General features: G+C 36.4%; 1 protein-coding gene across 4 annotated transcripts in view; it reads left to right on the top strand.

Moving 5' to 3' along the window:
• Positions 1 to 691: 691 nt before the first annotated feature.
• The window catches only part of LOC110441909 (influenza virus NS1A-binding protein homolog A-like), a 43,979-nt gene continuing 28,616 nt past the window's right edge, over positions 692 to 16,054 (top strand). The window contains exon 1 of one of the 4 annotated variants that reach the window (XM_021485217.1): positions 692 to 795. The gene's annotated coding sequence lies outside the window, so the exon portion shown is untranslated. Of the gene's footprint in view, positions 796 to 9,303; positions 9,476 to 12,096; positions 12,198 to 16,054 lie in introns of those variants that run through there. The other 3 variants (XM_021485247.1, XM_021485232.1, XM_021485239.1) reach the window with 3 other exon arrangements.

Genomic DNA, 16,054 nt, shown 5'->3' with positions numbered 1-16,054 from the left:
CCAATTCAAAATACTTTTTATCTTCGTGAGGCAAATATTGTTCAAGGACATACATCTTTAAAAAGATGAACGTAATTAAAGCACATAAATTCAACAAGTGATTCCAAATTTAGTACTGTAATCGATAAAAGTGAATAACACTGCATCATACACTGCTTCGTCCTTTTCTGACTTATCGGTGGTGGTAAGGGCAAAAATGTTGGAAATCTAAATAGGGCTACATTCGCGTTACCGGTTGAAACGGTACGTGTGGCGCAGAAATTTTCCACGATAAACGAACACACTTGGACCGTTCTATAAGCAGAGCTAAAAATGCACAGTTTCGGAGAATGAAAAACAATGTATCAAGAATATTATGCCCTTCTCTCACGCGTCCACTAAATTACATATCGTATCTTAAAAACTACATGTGGCTTGACATTGTTTTAGAAAGAAATAACGCAAACTAGCAATATTCAGCAGTTTAGTTTCGGCCAGGTACGTCTGGACCCCTCAATCTACACGTACCAAATTTTCCTGAGGTCAGCCTCGGTCCAAATCTGTACCTGTCGTTTTCTTTACAGGTTCAACCGGTTCAACCGTTTCAACCGGTAACGCGAATGTAGCCTAGGTCTTCGAAAGGGGAGCGAAACGGAAATGATATGTTATTTACGGTAATTATTCCATAGCGCTTCCGGTTTCGCAGTGACCTTGACACCGTTAACGCTGTTTACAGATTCACCCGCCACACCGCATGCCTACTGACAGAGAGCGCCGATCGTTAGGAATGAAAGCAAAAGAAAAAGGAACCTGAAGGTAAGTTTACTTTATATAATTTTCTTGTCCACATTAAAATCCATACGACCAGTGTTCTCATGATGTCATTTATTATGTATATTTATTTACCCTAGAAATGGTGTTGTGGCGCCGCTGACAGCATGGTCGTTCAGTTGGCTGCGAAAGCCGGGTATGAAAAACAACGCCGTCTTGAACATTTTATTTCGTGTGAACAAAGTTTACATCAAACAACTTTTTAAATATTGTACAGTTGCTTTATTTGCAAATTGATGTATTCCTGATGTCATTTTTTATTATTATGAAAAAGGTGTAGAAATAAGTCATGGCCAAAATGATTGACTTCAATTTTGGGTCACGTTCGATTCGGTAGAATGGGTTCGACGATTTACAGGAACGGGCAGGAACGGGCAGAAACGGGCAGAAATGGGCAGAAACGGGCAGGAACGGGCAGAAACGGACAGAAACGGGCAGGAACGGGCAGCAATCTATTAATAATTATATACATTAATGAATATATATATTAGATACATTTAAGTATCATTATCGGGTATAAAATCTATTTGATAAAAGGATTGCAATTACATGATCGGGGCAGAATCGGACTAAATTATATATATACATTTATGACGATATTACTTATGATACCTACATTTATAGTATCATATATTTTTTTAAATCGGGTATAAGATATATTTGATAAAAGAATTGCAAGAATTAAGAGTATTGTATTGATATGGATCGGGCAGGAACGGGCGACGATTTACAGGAACGGACAGAAACGGGCGACGATTTACAGGAACGGACAGAAACGGGGGAGGATCGGACTTATTTATATATATTTGTTGTATATATTTAATTATCTTTTTCGGGTATAAGGTATATTTGAAATTAAATCTGATCATTTTTTCCTCCGACAGTAATTTTAACAAAAGAGATATTTATCAGCATTTCCACAGAATAGTTTTGTTTTCAGGAACATTTAAAGAGACATTAAAAGCAGTAAAAACAACATACGTCGCTAAATTTTTGAGGATTTTGAAGAGGTAAAAATAAGCATGTTTAAATGTTGATTTCTGGTCCTTATAACCGGAAAATATAAAAGTGTATATATACAATTGTACCAATGTTAATATGGTATTTTTAAAAGGAATATATTTTGTTGCAATTGGCACATCATCTAGTAGAAATAAAAAACAAGTTTCATAGCCTGTAATATGGTGTACAAATTTGGGTACTAATCATGGCTGAAAAATGGACAAAATGTCACCGCGTTTTAAACATTCCATTTTCAAAAACAAATTACTTAGAATCAAAACTTTTTCTGAAAATGAACCACCATTGATAGTTTTTGTTAGAACCAAGAACCATTCCTTAAGCAAGATCTGAATAGATATCGTGACCAGTGGAACTCTTCAAATAGGAGGGGATTTAACTGTACTCGCTGGGGCAACGGATATATAAACAACATGGCAGCGCAGAAACATTCAGATACAAATTTCTATTTAATGAATTGGGTAATATTTTAAAGTCAAAAGGTATCACCTACTCCAAATAAGAATAAGGGGGAGCTAGTACACCTATGATAGCAAGCAGACATGTTAAATTGGCCAGATATTGAAAAAGAGGACGAAGCTAAGCGTCACAGTTGTGACGGACCGGCAGCGGCGTGACGTACAGAGAATCATGTGTTACCTTTTATAAATGAAATGTCAGAAGGCTTGTTTTGGACGAACAATTTGATTGGAATGTCATTACTAAATGCATTTGATGGGACCTCTATTCTTGTGAGTTTTTTTGTTGGTTCAATACAGTGAAGGTGAGGCATATTGTTTACAAATAGCAGATTGTTTAGCCCGCGTATCCTCGCATTCTCTCCCGAGACTTGTGCATTTTCCGGCAAGAACTCTTCGAAGGGGAGGAACTTGTGGATGGTCGCGATAACATCTATTGTTTAAATATCACTGAAAAACTGTTAAAATTGTACCAATTGTGGTAGCGTGACCTTATATTATATCTCAGTTTTCATGTATACCAGAGCATGTCAACATACTTTCAATACACGAACTGAAAAAGTGTTAATTGATCTGTGCTATTGGGCTGTTATACATCTGTATAAAAAAATTGACGGCATTATAAAATACTGAAAAATACATGGAATGCAGTATTACAAATAAAACCATGTCTAGAATTTATTCAAATTATTCCGTTGTTATGTAGAAATATTTTAATCATTTGTAACATATGTGTAAAATGACATACGGTGATACCACATTTTTTAGCTCACCTGGTCCGAAGGACCAAGATGAGCTTATGCCATACCGCAGCGTCCGTCGTCCATCAACTTTACTCTACTAGTCATGAACGGATTTTAACAAAATTTGGTGTGGAGCATCCTTGGGTTAAGAAGAACCAATTTTGTATAAATGGTAGGTCTGGCCCCCCAGGGGCCTGAGGGGCGGGGCCAAATAGGGGAAACATAGCAAATATTCTTTAAAATCCTTCTTCTTCTGTAGGAATGAAAGGATTTGGTCCATATTTGGTCTGAAGCATCCTTGGGTAGTCGGGAACCAATTTTGTATAAACCATGGGTCTGGCTCAACAGGGGCCTGAGGGGCGGGGCCCAATAGGGGAAACATAGCAACTTATTCTTTAAAATCCCTCTTCTTCTGTAGGAATGAAAGGATTTGGTCCATATTTGGTGTAGAGCATCCTTGGGTAAAGGGGAACCAATTTTGTATAAACCATGGGTCTGGCTTCCCAGGGGCCTGAGGGGCGGGGCCCAATAGGGGAAACATAGCAAATTATTCTTTAAAATCCTTCTTCTAGATCTGTAGGAATGAAAGGATTTGGTCAGAAGCATCCTTGGGGGAAGGGGAACAAAGTTTGTTTAAATGGTGGGTCTGGCCCCCCTGGGGACTGAGGGGCGGGACCCAATAGGGGAAACATAGCAAATTATTATTTAAAATCCTTATTCTTCTATAGGAATGAAAGGATTTGGTCCATACTTGGTGTGGAACATCCTTGGGTAATCAATTTTGTATAAACAGTGGGTGTGGCCCCCCTGGTACCTGAGGGGTGGGGCTCAATAGGGGAAATAGACGTAAATCTTCAAAATCCTTCTTCGGTAGGAATGACAGGATTTTGTCTGAAGCATTCTTGGGTGAATGGGAACCAATTTTGTATAAACGGTGTGTCTGACCCCCCTGTAGGCAGAGAGGCGGGGCCCAATAGGGAAAATAGAGGTAAAACCTTTAAAATCCTTCTTCTACCATAGGGATTAAGGGATTTTATCCTAATTTAGTCTGGAGCATCCTTGGGCCAAGGGGACTCAATTTTGTTTTAGCAGTAGGTGTGGTCTCCTAGGGGGGCAGAAGGGCGGGGCCCAATAGGAGAAATAGAGGTAAAACCTTTAAAACCCTTCTCCGACCATCGGGATTAAGGGCTTTTATCCTTATTTAGTGTGGAGCATCCTTGGGTGACGGTGACTCAATTTTGTATAATTGGTGGGTATGACCCCTGTAGGGGCATAGGGGTGGGGCTCTGTTTGAAGTTTGTTCTCTATATCTCAAGTACTGGATGGATCTTTCTGAAATTTCATATGTACTTACAGCACCTACCATGGAGTGCTATATCTTTACTTCATACCAATTACTTGAATTATATTCAGGTGAGCGATACAGGCCCTCTGGGCCTCTTGTTACTTTAAACAACTTCTTCTGAATAACCAAGAGGCCTAGGGTGATGATATTTTGCCAGTAACATGCTGGGATGAAGGGCTACCAAGTTTGTTCAAATAAATGACCTTGATTTATATTCAAGGTCACTGGAGTCAAATATCTTGAAAACCTTTAAACGATTCCTTCTGAATAACCGAGAGGCCTAGGGTGATGATATTTGGCCAGTAACATGCTGGGATGAAGGGCTACCAAGTTTGTTCAAATAAATGACCTTGATTTATATTCAAGTCACTGGAGTCAAATATCTTTAAAACCTTTAAACGACTTCTTCTGAATAACCAAGAGGCCTAGGGTGATGATATTTGGCCAGTAGCATGCTGGGATGAAGGGCTACCAAGTTTGTTCAAATGAATGACCTTTGCCCATTTTTTCTGAATTACTTTAAACTTAAAATCAAGATGCTGNATAAAAAATAGAACAAAAGACAGAGATAGCGTCTCTAGCCCTTTCTCGGGTTGATTCCCCGTTCATCAGGAGACTGTTTGTTTTGAAGNGAGATTAATACCAGGTGAACGATGCAGGCCCATTGGGCCTCTTGTTTTTATTCATATTGGTATTTAATTTACAATGTAATTTATTCAGTCAATTGGCGTCTGAATAGTTGTGATGAAGTGCCGTATATTATACATGTATACTGATCATTATCAAGTATTTAGGACCATATTGGTGTTGTACCAGTGGTGTTTATTAAAACTAAATTTGTAACTAGATTTTTTTCATTCTGTGAATGACATACTGGTATTAAGCTTTTAAAGACCTTAATGGCATATTATTTGGCATTTCGCTCCCTGTTAATGTAGACCAGACAACCTTGAGATCAGTCAAGCCAATCATGGTAATTTAGGTTTAAAGGAAATATATATATATCTATATATAATATATATATATATATATATATATATATATATATATANAAAAATAGAACAAAAGACAGAGATAGCGTCTCTAGGCCTTTCTCGGGTTGATTCCCCGTTCATCAGGAGACTGTTTGTTTTGAAGACAGGAATTGTGAGGTCATAGTTGTTTACACAAGAAAGTATGACGTCATCAATGATGCAAAGTCATTATGATGTCACAGAAGGCATACACATAAATACATGACGTCAACAACAATACAAGCTAAATTGTGACGTTACATTACTTAGACAAATGCATAACTTTATGATCTTACAACAATAAAAAAATACGGGAGATACAAATTGTTTCATTTACGGCAACAATAAAATATGAACAATAATATTTAAGGCACAGCAATTGCTTAAAGCATGACACGTTGAATTTAATGTGAACTATTCAGACTGGGTTCATATATATATATATATTTTAGTTTTCAAAAAGCAGCAATTTTTTCCATGTGATTCAGGAATGAAAATAAAGTGTGATTGTGGGGAGGGGGAGGGAGGTCAGCATTGGCAGTATGTGTTACGTGGAATTTCAAAATCTAAAGGGTATAATATTTACACAATCCATTTCTCTAGAGAAAACACTGTGGCACAAGAAATAAGTAGTCTTGCATCAGATGTCGTCGGCCATTGCTGAGAAATTAATAACAATTCAACACTTGAAAATAATGAAAACACAAGAGTATTTACAACAGTAGGTATACAGTAACAACACCCAAAACAAGTTACTAGGTAGTCAATTGTACCGAACAATTATATCTACTGGGATATATCTAAAGGCTGGCGCTTAAACCTCTGCAATTACAACCCACATTTTACATGTCAGAAGAGATATCAGACTGTTATGATAGTTTCTGAAAAAGACTGACTGCCAGTTCAGACCACCTTCCATCCACCATAGGATAAAATGGTACACTGGAGTTGGGATAAATACATTTGCCAAATCTCACTATTTAGGAGGGAGACTCCCGATTTTGGCCCCTTAAATTTATCATTTTAAACCACTGAATTTGCTAAACTATTTCTGTTTTCAAAGATCTGATCATTTTATCTGAAAGAACAGCCCCATGGAAATTTCAAAATGTTAGCAAGTATGTACATGTTACTGTCCTATTTATATCCATCTTTACAATTGTGTTTCTTAAGTATTCATTGATAAAAGCAGTAACACAAAAAGTATGACTGGACATAATATGGTATGGGGAGTGTCCTTCTTCTTATCAGCACACAGTAAAATGGCTTCTTCTAGATAAGTTTGTTAAAGGTATCATTCAGTTTTAAAAGTTTTCATTCAGTTTTGAAAGAACTTCGTATGATAGTTAATAAGCCTACTGTACTCAGACCCAGGTCAACATTACTGTTCATAGAAAGTTGTCAACCAATTCAATGATGCTAGCTCACCTAGGTCAAGGTTACCATTTATATTTTTTTGTTACAAAATGACACATACATTCATTTTCTAGTTTTATTTCTAAAAATTGTGACTCCTTTCATGAATTTCATACCAAATGGAAAATCATTAAGGCCCTATATATATTATATTTGACCATACTTAAGTAGATTTGCAAGTGGAAGGTGCTAAAACTGGGAAGATATATAATTGATGACTCATTCTGGCTACACCATCAGTATGATAGTTTCAAGTCTTGGTTTGTGCTTACATGACTAAGATCCTACCAGTCTGCATACTGATTTCCATTAAATGACAGACGGTGAAGGAAATGCTTGGTGCAGAATTAATACATCTAATACACCTGTACTGCTGTGTATATGACCATATTTGACATAATAAGAAACCCTGGTATAATTTTTGTTTTCAAAATTAGACACATACATACATGTACATAATAATTATCTGATAAAAACTTTGGGACTTATTGCCTATCTAGGTTTTAACTTGTGTAAATTCTGAAAAAGTAAAGATCAGCAATTTTTCCCATAAAAAAACCTGGAAGTTTCTGAAGGTGATGCTGGCACGATGGACCAATTGAATTTTATATGGGATACATTCCAACTCTGGTCAAGTGGTCATAAGTGACATAACTATTCACCAGTCAGTCTGCCGCCAACACGACAGTGGTACTGGACATGAAAAATGTGTAATCTCCACTTTCTGTTATATGAAGTTTTGGTTTAAAGTAACACCATTTATGTTAAAGAGCTTTACCGGACACCGGTGCTAAATACAGTGAAAGATCTTACAAACCTTTATTACTGAGAACACCCTTGCACGGTTACTGACATCTCCTGTACTACATCCTTTGTTGACTATTGACAAGCACAGTATGGTGTTTAAAATGCAGTAAGAAAATACCTGCACGTTTCCATGCAAGTGTTGCATAAAGGATATTGATAGAGCTACAGCTCTAACATTAAAATAAAACACTGAAGTGCTTTGACTGATAAAGGCACAACTGCAAAATTACAGTTAGCTAATTTCTTTGTTTACAAAATGCTGAAAAGAATATTGAGATTTCTTTTCGTGTAAGCTTTTTGATTCATATACAAACAACATAATTACTTGTGTATTTTGATATATTACAGACTTTGGACATGCTATATATATGTATCTGATGTATAGTGATACTTTAAGGATTTAGTATTCCTTGTACTATAAGGATGTATGTTCTGTGTAGACTGTATGTCCTAGATTAAAATGTATTAGAGTTATATACCTTTATTTCAATGGTCATCAACTACTAAGATTTACCTGAGTATGACCAATGCTTGCATTTCTGTGTACCTTTTGTAATGTGTCATTAATAAATCTCACCTTTGAATTTAAGGGAGATGTACTTTTGATAAAAAAAAATGCCTGTTTTTAATTGTAAAAGACATTTAAATGATATTTTAAGGAGTGTACATTACTGTGCAATGTCATTAGGTCATTTTTACCATTACTTAAAGATCAAAGGTCAAATTAATGGGGAAAAAAATTCTGTTCCATCTTGTCGCACCGTATAACTTTTAAACCATGAAAGATACCTTGGAAACTTTCAGGTACCTGTATTACCCACTGAAAGTGTGAATTGCTCTGTAACTTGGTCACTGTGACCTCATGGTCAAAGGTGAGGTATGTGGTAAGAGCAAGATTTCCAAGGTAATATTGTTTGGGCTGTGATCATGAGTTTTGGATAAATAAAGATGAAACGTGAATATACCTACATCTGCCAATGAAGGAGATGCAGTTCATTGTTCAGTTCGGGATGATGACTAACTTCCAGGTCAAAGGTCAAATAAATGTAAACTTTTCAGTGCTATCTTGTCTGGGCTGTATATATTTTAAACCATTGAGGTTATTATTATGAAACTAGAACAGTGTTACCTGCATCACCCACAGAAGGTATGAAGTGCACTTTATTTAGGTCACTGGGACAATCACCTCTAGGCCAAATGTGATATTAGTGCAACACAAATATGCATATACATATGTATGGGCTGATAAACAAAGTGTGTACATTATATATCAATGTTCCCTACCATGGTATGCACTATACTGTACTGTTGTGACCATACTCTCCTATGGTATATATGCTATACTTTAATGTTATGACTGTATGTCTGTACTGTTGTGACCATACCCTACTATGGTATATATGCTATACTTTAATGGTATGTACTGTTGTGACCATACCCTACTGTGGTACCTGAAACCTTTGTTAGCATAGTGGGTCAGTGTATTGTCTGTTTAAAGTCGATAATGCCATAATTTTACCATACTGTATGGCATATTAGCCAAGTACGTGTACCATTATTACTACATTTTTCTTTCTTTGTATTTATATTTATATTATCAATCCTATTAATATGGCTCTTTTGAATTCAGTTCTAGCCGATCATTCAGGATTAGTGTGTTTTACACCTATATTTGCCTAAGACATGCATGCTGTCCCAAAGTTCGGTGTCATTGTGTGCACATTAGTTGGGTAAACCCAGTCATGGCACAAATTTTGGACATGTCATTGTGACATTTTGTCTAAAAACTTTATATATATCCTAAATGATCTTTAAGGGAACTCTTGGAATGACATGCTTTGGGGACACGATTTAACTGTACAGGTAAGTCTTCAACCAATGTGACATGCGGGTTAGTATTATTGCCAACTTATACTGAACAGAGATTAGGCACAACTTCCTCTTAACCCTTTGAGTGATAGTCACAACTATAGTTGTGCTGTATAATGTCTGTGACCACCACTGCTAGGCACAACTATAGTTGCACATTCTATAAAATGGTATTTTATATGATCAACAGCTAATTGGTTGATTCAAATTTAATCAAACATATCAAATAACCAATTTCCATTGGTATTAATATGTTATATTGTTGAATATTAAATTTGAACTGCAGTGAAAATTAAATTCTCTTAATTAATTCAGCACTGATTGGTTACCGTATGTTATTTTAATGTAGCACGCTAAGGGTTAAAACTGTTCCCGTATCAGGTATAATTTTACAAGATAAAACTTTGATTGGTACTAATACCATATTTAAAGAAGTTTTACTCAATTTATTTTACAATAATTATGACACAATCTGTTGGCTTTATTCAATGTAATAATACAATACACATGTATTGAGTCAAATATTATTTTTACATGTAATTTCTTCAGAATCAAAAGGCCAGTTGTAAAGGTATTTGTCATGTGTGTGTGCGTACATGCGTACCTACATATCTATATATGGTGTAGATATGTATCTCACTTTATATGATAGTGTATCTTGCGCAAGAATAGGTCCTCTACATCAGCGTTCCTTGTCCGCGATGCTCTCAGCTTAATTGCTTATTGGTTTTATATAATAGCTATATTTTCAATTATAGTATATCAGTTCTGTCTTGTAATATGATGTATATGTACATGTAACTGTTCTGTTTCACTGTGTCTTGAAAAAGGTGTGGATTGCCGCGAAAATTTGACAACCTAAACTTGTCCACAATGTTGGAATTACTTCTTTGCCCCATGTATGTATGTACATACGTATTTGCTTTAAAATGTATCCATCCATCCATTTGGTCTGCCATTATAAAATATATCTGAAGATTTACCTCCTGTTACACACAATATGTGCGTCTGGAGTGAATAAAAAATCTTGAAAATCTTGTCATGCATCTTACTGGATACATTTTGAAAGGCAATCAACCACAAGGCCAGGGGTCAGGATAGCTGAAGGTATTTAAAAACGATTATGACCTACATTCAAATTTAAGTCACAGATGTCAAATTGGTTGAAAATTGGAATGAATGTTCCTGTTGTTGTCACAACCAAGTGGTATTATGTCTTCCTTTTGAATGTGTTCAAAAGTGTTTGGAGCAAAATACAATGTTGAATTATACACGAAAAGTTGTTTCTGTAAAATAGCTGGAACTGCACTAGAGAAATTTTAAGTCTGAGATTCAAATGTTTAAATCTGCTGAAGAAAATGAAAACATATGTTACAGTCCTCTTGTCAATTTTCAAACTGAGTGTTATTAACTCATTCACCCCTGAAAGTTCATAATGAACCATTCCAACCTTTGAATTGGAAGAATTCAAATGTGTCTTCAGGGTTTTTTGAAATGAGTTAAACAAGTGGCGTAACATAATCTATATATCCGGACAACATGCCGTTACCATGGTTGCTGCTATGTGTATAATAAAACATCAAATACATGTACTACCATTCATTTTGCACACCAAGTTTGTTTTTAGAAAGATCAATTCCAGTGCTCTGAATCCTCTTGTTTAAATCACCTGTTATTATTTTCAACATAGCAGTACTTGATAATGTATTTTAACCCCTATAGATATAGCCACTACCCGATTGTGGGACTGGGTCAATAACGGGTTTCAATTGTCACGTGGAGCAAGACTATTCATGACTGTTTACATATCAATTCAAGGTGACCTTTACAGACGTAAACATACACTAGAGTGTGGTGCGACTACTGATTATAACTCGACATACTTAACAATTGTTGGATCTAATATGTATCACAGACGTATAATCGTTATAAAGGGATTAATGTTTTTTCTGCTTTTAGGTGTCAACTTATCTAACAGACCTACGCTCTCCTACCATATACAGGCCACAAAATTATTCTGTTACATGTTCATTCCAAGTAGATTATGGGTTGTTGGCCTTTTTAGGATTGAGCACAATGAAATTATTTCATGTTCTTTTGCAAAAAGGTATAAACATAATTTCTTAAATATCAGGATCAGAGGATAAGTTCCCAGATTTGTCAAATCTACACAAATATTAAAATTTAAATGGATAAATAGGTTATTTAAGTTAAATTTATTTGATTTTAAAAACGACTTTCGAATGTGGTAACCTAAACATGGCGTGTTCCATTGGTAGCATTGTTTTTGTTACCATTAATCATGACTGTGTTGTAATTTGATGATTTATTCCATTCAGTAGTAGGTAGTGGTGTGTCATTAATTACTGTCTGGTCACCGATAGGACTGGCCCTGACTAAGCCTATTGTGATGCGTGTCGGGTGGCTGACATGCACCGCTAGCTCTGTTGTTTGTCAGTCTGCTCGTGCCAAAATATATTGACAAGATTGTTACCGTAAACATATCCGTGAATTCCATATTTAGAAACATGGGTCATATGTTTTTGGTTTTGCATATGTAAACACTTTATACATGTACAACTACAAGAGTCAAACTATCATTTGCTGAAGGAGTGTGTATATACACTGAACGTAGTGTAACACAGTTGATACATGAACCTACTGACCAGAATATCATTTAGAATGACAAAGTGAGTTGACAGCAGTATAAACTCAGGTAAATCCACCTCTATAGTTCCTCTTTATCTTGGTCTCTTCATAAAATGTCTGAATGTTTGATCTATTGGTCAATGATTAGTCTGTGTATAGGAGAACGGCCAAAAACTGTCCAATCTGTGAGAGAATGGAGTGATTGAGGCAGCTGTACATTTATATCATTATCTATAACTCTTCATTCTTTGTTAAATTCACCTTCTTCATTCAGCGATGAAAAGGGTAGAAAATATAACGTGGTAAACAATTCCTATTGTATATATAGTGCGCATGTACCTTATAATTCCTTGCGTTCCAGCTGAAGCCACTGTCTTAGAGCTTTAGTGATTGATTTTCGATCACACTTGCATGGTATATGTTGCGTCAGGATGCCATACAGCTGCAGGCTAATCAACTAGAGCCAAGACACCACTCCTCGTGGAAGCTTATTAAGGAGCTTACACATAATTATTAGCCAGAAATTAATTATCCTGGGTGGGGCATAGTGTTTAAGTGCTTTGTCAGAGTTCAGAACTAGCACATTTGTTACTTAGTAGTATTCTTTCTAAAAAAAAAATGTGGCAAAATAAAACAAAATCTGTAAACATCAAGGAAATAAAATTGTTTTGATAATAGTTATGATAATATACAACATTTTATAAGGCGCCCTATCTAGCTAAAATAAGCCACTCTAAAGCACTTTACAGTACAATTTATACAATCAGTACAATTAGCATATACATTAATCAATACAATTTTTTGAGGAATATGCAGGAGCTGCCTTATCAGGCACTAACTACTAGTCCTATGCCACCTGGCTAATTTCTCCTTGTTTTCATATGCCTGCGTTATTTATGGTGCTTGTTATAACTACAAACACTTACTGTGTCAATTGCTGGTGTTTGTTAGGATATGACATTTGGTAGGCCAACAAGCTTAAGACCATTGTTTGTCAGGATAACGCTTAAGAAATTTGCAAGGGTTACCTGTACCAAATGGTTCCATTTGTTAAGCTCACTTGAGAGTAAATTATCAAGTTAACCTACACCATTGTATGCCAGGCTAACCTGACATCTGTTTTGTCTGTTTAACTAGACCATTGTATGCCAGGCTAACTTGACATCTGGTTTGTCTGCTTAACTAGACCATTGTATACCAAGTTTACTTGTCCTGATTTGTCTGTTTAAGTAGACCATTGTATGCCAGGCTAACTTGTCCTGAATTGTCTTTTTAACTAGACACTTGTTTGTCAGGTTAACCTGTCCTGGTTTGTCTGTTTAACTAGACCATTGTAAATCAGGTTTACCTGTCCTGGTTTGTCTGTTTAAGTAGACAATTGTATGTCAGGTTTACTTGTCCTGGTTTGTCTGTTTAAGTAGACCATTGTATGTCAGGTTTACTTGTCCTGGTTTGTCTGACTATGTTTAAGTAGACCATTGTATGTCAGGTTAACCTGTCCTGGTTTGTCTGTTTAACTAGACCATTGTATACAAGGCTAACTTGTCCTGAATTGTCTTTTTAACTAGACACTTGTTTGTCAGGTTAACCTGTCCTGGTTTGTCTTTTTAACTAGACCATTGTAAATCAGGTTTACCTGTCCTGGTTTGTCTGTTTAAGTAGACCATTGCATGTCAGGATTACTTGTCCTGGTTTGTCTGACTCTGTTTAACTAGACCTTTGTATTGCAGGTTAACCTGTGCTGGTTTGTCTGCTTAACTTGACCATTGTATGTCAGGGTTACTTGTCCTGGTTTGTCTGTTTAACTAGACCATTGTAAATCAGGTTTACCTGTCCTGGTTTGTCTGTTTAAGTAGACCATTGCATGTCAGGTTTACTTGTCCTGGTTTGTCTGACTGTTTAACTAGACCATTGTATGTCAGGTTAACCTGTTTTGGTTTGTCTGACTCTGTTTAACTAGACCATTGTATGTCAGGTGAATTGTCCTGGTTTGTCGGACTATGTTTAAGTAGACCATTGTATGTCGGGTTAACCTGTCCTGGTTTGTTGGACTCTGGTTAAGTAGACCATTGTATGTCAGGTTTACTTGTCCGGGTTTGTCTGACTCTGTTTAACTAGACCATTGTATGTCAGGTTAACTTGTCCTGGTTTTTCTGACTCTGTTTAAGTAGACCATTGTATGTCAGGTTAACCTGTTTTCGTTTGTCTTACTCTGTTTAAGTAGACTATTGTATGTCAGGTTTACATGTCCTGGTTTGTCTGTTTAAGTAGACCATTGCATGTCAGGTTTACTTGTCCTGGTTTGTCTGACTCTGTTTAACTAGACCATTGTATGTCAGGTTTACTTGTCCTGATTTGTCTGACTCTGTTTAACTAGACCATTGTATTTCAGATAAATTGCCCTGGTTTGTCTTGACTCTGTTTAACTAGACCATTGTATACCAGGCTAATTTGTCCTGGTTTGTCTGACTCTGTTTAACTAGACCATTGTATGTCAGGTGAATTTTCCTGGTTTGTCGGACTATGTTTAAGTAGACCATTGTATGTCAGGTTAACCTGTCCTGGTTTGTCTGACTCTGTTTAAGTAGACCATTGTATGTCAGGTTAACTTGCCATGTTTTGTATTTGTAACAACTTGACTATCATTGTTGTCCAGACAGGGACCTTAATTACCAAAATGTCAACACAAACTCTTAGTCTTCAACTAGGTCATTTGAAAAACATTGTTATTTTTTAATTCTTTCTTAACACAAAGTTCAGCATGTGTATTATTTTCTTTTGTCCTTCTATAAATGGAATGCTACAGTTAGCTGTAAGTGCTAGTGATAACATATACAGTTTATATGGATCATTTAAACTTCCTGTACAGCTTTTCAGAACATATAATGTGTAAATATATCTTATAGAGACAATTTAATTAATTCAGTCTAGGATACTTTCATTACATACACTACATGTAAAGATATTTACTTTGAACAGGGGTTCTATTATTGTGTCATTAGTTTTAAAATGCCTACGTTTGCCTCTTGTATTTTATCAGACGCAATGTTTGAACTTCCATGTCATTGCTCTGTTACTGAGATTGTGTATTGGCAAGATTGCAAGGTATTGACCTAGTTAATAAAACATAAGCCTGTATACAGACTTATAGCTGTAGCCAAAGGTACATACATAATGTATACACACTAGTCCCTGTGGAACATTGGTAGATATTGTCACAATGAAAAGTGAACAGGTTACTTTGAAAGGCGAAGTCACAAAAAGTCACTGACCATTGATCTAACTAATACAGTCACTAGCCTCGACTCGAGTGTTACGGACAGTGAGAGTGTTAGTAAAAGTGTGAGGCAGTGTCTTCTGGTTTCCCATCAGTCTGGTACAATTGTATATGTCCAACCAATCAGTGCTTTGTGGTGCTGCTGGTCACTCAGGTAAGTCTGTGCTTCATAGCTGCTCACTCAGGTAAGTCTGTGCTTAATAGCTGCTCACTCAGGTAAGTCTGTGCTTCATAGCTGCTCACTCAGGTAAGTCTGTGCTTGGTGGCTGCTCTCTCCGGTAAATCTGTGTTTGGTGGCTGGACACTCAGGTAAGTCTTTGCTTGTTGGCTCAATGTCACTCAGGTAAATCTGTGTTTTGTGGCTGCTCACTCAGGTAAGTCAGTGCTTGGTGGCTCCAGGTCATTCAGGTAAGTCTGTGCTTGGTGGCTCAAAGTCACTCAGGTAAATCTTTGTTTTGTGGCTGTTCACTCAGGCAAGTCAGTGCTTTGTGGCTCCAGGTCACTCAGGTAAGTCTGTGATTGGTGGCTGCTGGTCACTCTGGTAAATCCTTGATTGGTGGCTCATTGTCAGTCAGGTAAGTCTGATTGGTGGCTCATTGTCAGTCATGTAAATATGTGATTTGTGGATAATTGTAAGTCAGGTAAAT

This window comes from Mizuhopecten yessoensis, unplaced genomic scaffold (assembly GCF_002113885.1).
Source record: "Mizuhopecten yessoensis strain PY_sf001 unplaced genomic scaffold, ASM211388v2 scaffold1883, whole genome shotgun sequence".
Lineage (NCBI taxonomy): Eukaryota > Metazoa > Mollusca > Bivalvia > Pectinida > Pectinidae > Mizuhopecten > Mizuhopecten yessoensis.
The sequence above is the reverse complement of the archived record's forward strand: the minus strand, read 5'-3'. Positions and strand labels throughout refer to the sequence as shown.